This window comes from Heptranchias perlo, unplaced genomic scaffold (assembly GCF_035084215.1).
Source record: "Heptranchias perlo isolate sHepPer1 unplaced genomic scaffold, sHepPer1.hap1 HAP1_SCAFFOLD_73, whole genome shotgun sequence".
Lineage (NCBI taxonomy): Eukaryota > Metazoa > Chordata > Chondrichthyes > Hexanchiformes > Hexanchidae > Heptranchias > Heptranchias perlo.
The window spans coordinates 942847-949730 of NW_027139761.1; the positions used below are offsets into that span (position 1 = coordinate 942847).

A 6884-nucleotide genomic window follows, 5' to 3' on the forward strand; every position below is an offset into this window, starting at 1 on the left:
ATTCGACCGTAAAATCGCTCCCGATTTACATCTCAATGAACCAGAGTGTGACCGCTTTGTATCGGTCAGCGTGTAATTGACGAGGTTGGGGTAAGCACAGGTCGTTTTCAACTTCTGAAATCTCACCATGCACCAGAGAGAAGAAACATGGAATCAAATGTCCCTGCAAGTGATGAATTGAAGTGAATATCGCTCCAAGCAGATTTGGACAATGCGCAGTGCAGCCGCACAGGAGTTCCAAATCCACCCTCTCACCACTCGGCAATCACATTAACTGAACTTTACTCTGACCCAGTGTCAGCGCGCTGAAATCGAGTATTTCTCGGCCTTTTTGTTCTTAACATCATAGTTACTGGTTTAAGAGTGAAAACTGCCGCCCGCCTGAATGTAAGTGCAAGAGACAACTTTGTAGACACCGTGTAGTGTCAGAGACCTGCTCGTTGGACCTGGGTGAGAATGAAGAATGGCGAATCACAGCTTGAAAGATCAACCCTCTCTATTACGAGGGGACCGAGTCTTCCAACATTCAGGTGTTTAGTGGCAAGGTGAGTTTAATGTTCAGAAATAATACAGCACAGGTTTTCACTCGTGCAACCTTCACACCCTTTATTTTGGAAAAGTAAACTGATAGTGGAGAGATGTTATATTGATCGCTGCAAGCTGAATTTTGAGCTCGTTGAATTAGTGGTCCAGTAGCGAACGTATCGCTTCTCTGTGTCACAATCTTTTAGTGCGTTCGGCTATTAATAGAAAAGTTTGTAATTCCAGCCCACCCAGGAACGCGAGGGTCACTTTTACCTTAAGAATCATGGTCTCGCATTTCCTCGTTTCCAATGTGTGCTTTGGCTGCAAAATAAATGCTCGGTTTCGATGGCCAGCTGAGCGCGGCCGATCTTCCACCATTTGACCTGTGATTGGCTTCGCGGAAATCTGAATTCTTCTTGACAGACAAGGTCCGAAGGTTGCAGGAGAGGCGCTTCACTCTGACATGGATATTTCTGCAGTGAGCGACACCAGACTGTTTCCACAATGAATGTCATTCCCTTTATTTTGAAACGCAAAATTGTCTTCACATTCCGAAGGGTTTCAGTTCATTTGGGAGAGATCATGAAAGGATCCTGCAGCGCTGCCTCGGATAATAACAACAGTTCTGAGCCGCATTACAGTCGCGGCAACAAATCCTTACATCCGAGTATCTGCACCTTTAAATCCGAGTATCTGCACCCTTAAATCCGAGTATCTGCACCCTGACACCGGAGTATCTGCACCCTTAAATCCGAGTATCTGCACCCTGACACCGGAGTATCTGCACGCTTACACCGGAGTATCGCAACCTTACACCCGTTAACTCATGAACCGTCCCCAATCACCTAGAACAGCATCGGGAACCCGAAACAAAACCCAACATAGAAGAAATTAGCTTTATAACTTTTCACTCATGTACGGACATATTTTTATTTCGTGTACTTTAAAGGAGATTTGGGGAAAGTGGGCGCTGATACTCAGAAAGTCACCCTCGCATATCGCTACTTGGTGCTATTTTTTCAGCAGGCTCGTTGGTCCAGGGGAATGATTCTCGATTCGGGTTTACTGATTGAAATATGCGAGAGATCGCGGACGAACCCTCATTTTCTCCACGCCTTTTGATGTTGACCTGCTGTTAAAACGAGCGACTTCGGAGCTGGGAAGTAAAATTTTGCAGCAAAACCACAACAGGATCAATAACGTTCGTCAAGGAAGGGAAACAACCCCCTCCACTTCCTCTTACACAAGTGGCTCCAGTCCCACCCGAATTTATAATGTTTAATCCACTCTGAGCTGGATTGGCGAAACACTCTCAAGAAGGAGGCTCATCATCTAACTGGACACATTCATCCTGCTGCCGTGCGAGCATTGGTGCTTGAGGGGTAGAATTCTTGCTTGCAGTAATTCTATTCCTGTAAAAGTAGCTCCTGAAGATCGCAAGATGGAAAGTATCGAGGCTGAGCGGTCTAACACGCTGGTTTAAAGCTCAAGCTAAATCCCATAATTTGTAAATGGACCGAAATCATAGTTTGTGGCTCCAATTCCGCAGCCTCCCTCCTGCAAACTCATAACAGTGAACATCTCATCTGTTATTGCAACAGCGTAGTCCGGAGGAACCACATGGCAATTCAAATAAGGAGATGCATTTTGGAAAACACCAATTATACCTTCAACTCCAGTCGAAATGTTCACAAGGAAAAGGATTGGTTGATCTCGGTGAGACTCGACTAACATTCCCGACCCTGTAATATCACATAAGGACCGCGCACTGACTGATTGCGCCACTTGAGCCCGGTTACTTTGATCACCTGTCCCACTCTGCTCGAAAGAATATTATGGTGAGATGTCCTTACCTGTGGAAACGTGTCCTGTCCCCGTGATGAAAATAATATCTGCACTTTGACTTTCAGCTTATCTCACAGCCTCTGCTCCATCGCACTACAATCGGGTTTTCTGCTAACAGGTCGAAATAAACATGGGCAGAAATTCTAACAGCGGTGGGATTCTAACCCACTCCTCCATTGAAAGTTGATGGAACACGCTGGACCGCGAGGTCGCGCTAACATAATGTCACAGTAACGTTTAAAGAGCTGTTTAATGCTCAAATAAATGAATTGAAGCTAATTGATCGCATTTACCCCGTGCTGGGGTTGTTCTCCTCAGAGCAGAGAACTTTAAGAGGAGATTTGATAGAAGTGTTCAAAACCATGAAGGGTTTAGATAAAGTAAATAAATAGAAACTGTTCCCATTGGCGGAAGTGTCGAGAACCAGAGGACAAAGATTTAAGGTGATTGGCTAAAGAACCAAAGGCGACACGAGGAAATTATTTTTTTCCCCATCGAGTAGTTATGATCTGGAATGCGCTGCCTGAAAGGATGGTGGAAGCAGATTCAATCGTGGCTTTCAAAAACGAATTTGATAAATAGTTGAAGGGAAAAAATGCAGGGCTACAGGGAAGAGGCGGGGGAGTGGGACGAACTGGATCGCTCTTATAATGAGCCGGCACGGGCTCGATGGACCGAATAGCCTCCATCTGTGCTGTAACCATTTTATGATTGTATGATTCTATTTATTCTCTTTATTTTATTTGCATGCATTTCTCTATCTCTCCCTGCACTCGGTCTCTTGTGTTGTCCCCTGATGGACTTCTCAGGCTTCCTTGAACGGCGACGGCTGGTCGAACCTGCAACACCAGCAGAAAGACTGAGACAGTAGGAAAAGTAAAGGGGCAATCCAGCTGCTGCAGCCAATGTCTACACATTAATGTCTCTTCGCTCTCAAGTAAGTCACTCTCTTTTCATTCCTCTCAATTCGTTTTTTTTTCATTCTGCCTCCAGCACCTTTGTTTGTATCCTGTTTTTGTTCTCTCATGTGTCTCTGCTGGATGATCCAAAATTCAGACCCGCCGCTTCTTCCAGCTTTGTCTTCCTTCCACAATCATGGTCCATTTCGTTGAGACTTTACTGCGGCCTTGCTACTCTAACATTCACTTTCACTTTGTGATGCCGTTTAGTTTGCTCTACATCGACCCCTGTTCCTGGTGGACACATGTCCCGTTCGCATCAATGTTCATTTTTGACTTGAAACCAGTCGATACATTTCCATCTGCGTGTCTGCTCCAGGGACAAGCACTTAGAAATCAGGGCTGGCATTCGGAAGGACAGCGCATACTTTTCCGTTAAATTTCCCTGGGGTATCTTGTGACACGGGGGATGTTAACTGAAGAACTGGGTTTTGTTTCCATGGTCGTTGGCGCTTTTCCCCGAGCAGTTGATGTGCGGGAGAGACGGGCGGCGCTGCATAGCTGCGAATGACGGCAGAAATGTGCACTTTAGCAATCTGGGCGGTGCAGGAAAGTCGGAAATGTTCCGCTTGATCTTAATAGGTCTGTGGAAATGTCCGATTGAAAATGAATGAGGAGAAATGAAAAGAGCGGCAATGGTGAAAAGGTGTCGATTACAGGAGATTGGCCATGAGCGAAAGGTCCTTTGAAAGCTCGGCGCGGAGGGGATTTTGTTCGGAAACGGCAGACTTTAAGCGCGTGAGGAAAGTGAAGTGTGAGCTTTGTCCTTGGGTCAAATTGGGTGTTTTCAGGGAAACAGCCATTGTGAAATCACAAAAATGAAAACAGAAAATGCTGAAAACGCTGAGCAGGTCAGGCAGCGCCTGTGGAGAAAGAATCAGAGGGAACGTTTCAGCTCTATGACCTTTATCATCACATCTGAAGGGTTTGCCATGTGCGTGAGTAACTTCGCTGTTTCAGATGCTGGCTTCCATCTCTGAATTATGTGGGTTCGAATCTCACTGCTGCCAGAATTTGTACACCCTTCCATTTTGGCCGCCTCACCAAAAACCCTTCTTAAATAAGAAGTGCTTTTCCGCATTGCTGGTTTCCACCTATTTGCACAATTCAGCAAAGTCTGGATTGCCACCCAACTGTTTCTTAGACGGAGGTGTTGGGACTGTAAGGTGTGATCTCGGTGAAGTATCAATCAATGTGCACAATGGCGCCCTGGTGAACCGAGTACCTCTTATAGTCAGTATAATATAAAAGATATGCACCATAATTATGCATTTCTTCTTTTCATCACACTCGGATTTATTATCAGGGAATGTACGTGAACAGGTCGATTTACGTCACGCTCCGGTCGCTTCGCATCGCCTCCCACAAATAGAATAGAATCATAGAAAGGTCACAGCACGAAAAGAGGCCATTCGGCACATCGAGTCCGTGCCGGCTCTCTGCAAGTGCAATCCAGACAGACCCACTCCCCCGTCCATTCCCTGCAGCCCTGTATTCTCTTTCGTTTCAAATACTTATCCAGTTCTTTATTGAAGACCATGAGTGAATCTGCCTCCACCACCCCCTCGGGCGGTGTATTCCAGATCCTAAACACTCGCTGTGTCGAAAAGTTTTTCCTCATGTCACCTTTGGTTCTTTTGCCGAACACCTTAAATCTATGTTCTCTGGTCCTTGAACCTTCCGCCAATTGGAACAGTTTCTCTCTATCTACTCTGTCTGGATCCTTCATGATTTTGAATACCTCTATCAAATCTCCTCGGAACCGTCTCTGTTCCAAGCAGAACAACCCCAGCTTCTCCAATCTATTCATGAAACTTATACCCCTCATCCCTGGAATCATTACAGTAAATCTCTTCTGTGGGGATTCGTTAGTAACATCGCCGAATCCCCCACCATCAACATACTTGTGGTCATCATTAACCAGAAATTTAACTGGACCAGCTACATAAATATTGTGGCGACAAGAGCAGGTCAGAGGCTGGATATTCTGAGCCAAGTCACTCACCTTCTAACTCCCTAAAGCCGTTCAACCATTTACAAGGCGCAAGTTGAGTGAGTTGGAATACTCATGTGATGGTCATTGACCTGAAACGTTAACTCTGTTTCCATGTCGAAAGATTCTGCCTGACCTGCTGAGGATATCCACATTCACAGTTTTTATTTCAGATTGGCAACATAGCCAGAATTTTAATTTTGAATAAAGGGGGTTTCGCATGTTTCTGCATGCGACGAGGTGGCCGAGAAGTTAAGGCGATGGACTGCTAATCCATTGTGCTCTGCACGCGTGGGTTCGAATCCCATCTTCGTCGTTATTGCGTTTATGTTTTGTTTCTCCCATTCAGTCCACCCAGAAGGTCTGGTGAAAGTCCCATCCTTCTCGAAACGGCAGACGGAGGATTTTGTATTGTTTGCTGAAATCAGCAACAGTTCCTTCCAGGAAGGTGTTGAGATTGTGAGAATGTGAGATCGCGAAATATCAGAGTGTACATTGGTGTCATTGTAAAATGAGTAAATCTTATGGTCAACGTAAGAGAAACTTACGTCCCATAATTATGATTTATGTCCGGATCATTTCGTGTCTGTGTCTGTTTAAAAGGGATGTGCTGTCAGTCCCGGATCATTCTGTGTGCGTTTTACGCGATTTTCTTGATACCTTTTTCCTTCTGAACTGAAATGACGATCCTCTCTCGAGAAGAATTTTCACCGCCTGCTTCGGGCAACTGGTCGGAAAAATAACAAAAACTGATGAGACCAAGTTCATTCTGCTGGACTTCCATTCCAATCTCCGCACTCTATCCCCCATTCAGACCCACCCCCGCCTGGACATTATAATCTGCGATATTCATAAGGGAATGGAGAAACAGAATATCACGGTTATAATTTTCTTCTTTGCTCAACACTGAATAGCTTCAATTGCAATGATTCAGAAGGTAATCATAGAATCATAGAATCTTACATCACAGAAGGAGGCCATTCGGCCGTCGTGCCAGTGCCGGCTTTTTCGAAGATCTGTCCAAATTAGACCCACACCCCAGATTCTTCCCAATAATCATGCAAATTAGTCCTCTTTAATTATGTCCAATTGCCTTTTGAATGATCCCATGGAATCTGCTTCCACCACCCTTTCAGGAAGTGCGTTCCTGATCTTAACAACCCTCTGTGTGAAAAAAATTCTCCTCAATTCCCCTCTAGTTCTTTTCCCAATTATTTTAAATCTGTGATCTCCGGTTACCAACCCACATGCCAGAGGAAACAGTTTCTCCATACTTGCTCTTTCAAAACCCCTCATTATTTTGAATACCTCGATTAGGTCTCCCGTTCACCATCTCTGCTGTAAGGAGAACAATCCCAGCTTCTCCAATCTCTCCAAATAACTGAAGTCCCTCATCCCTGGTATCATCCAGGTCGACCTGCTCTGAATCCTCTTCAATCCCTTTTCATCCTAAAGTGTGGTGCCCAGATCTGTACAATATACTCCAGATGAGACCTAAACACTGATTTGTAAGGATTAGTATGACTTCCATTTTTTGTATTCAATGCCCCTATTTACAAAGC

The 6884-nt window shown here is 45.0% G+C and overlaps 1 non-coding gene across 1 annotated transcript; it reads left to right on the plus strand.

Annotated features, from left to right (window-relative positions):
• The first annotated feature begins 5556 nt into the window (after positions 1–5556).
• On the plus strand, positions 5557–5638 carry trnas-gcu (transfer RNA serine (anticodon GCU)). The gene has a single exon. It is a non-coding gene; the product is annotated as a tRNA-Ser (tRNA).
• Positions 5639–6884: the final 1246 nt, after the last annotated feature.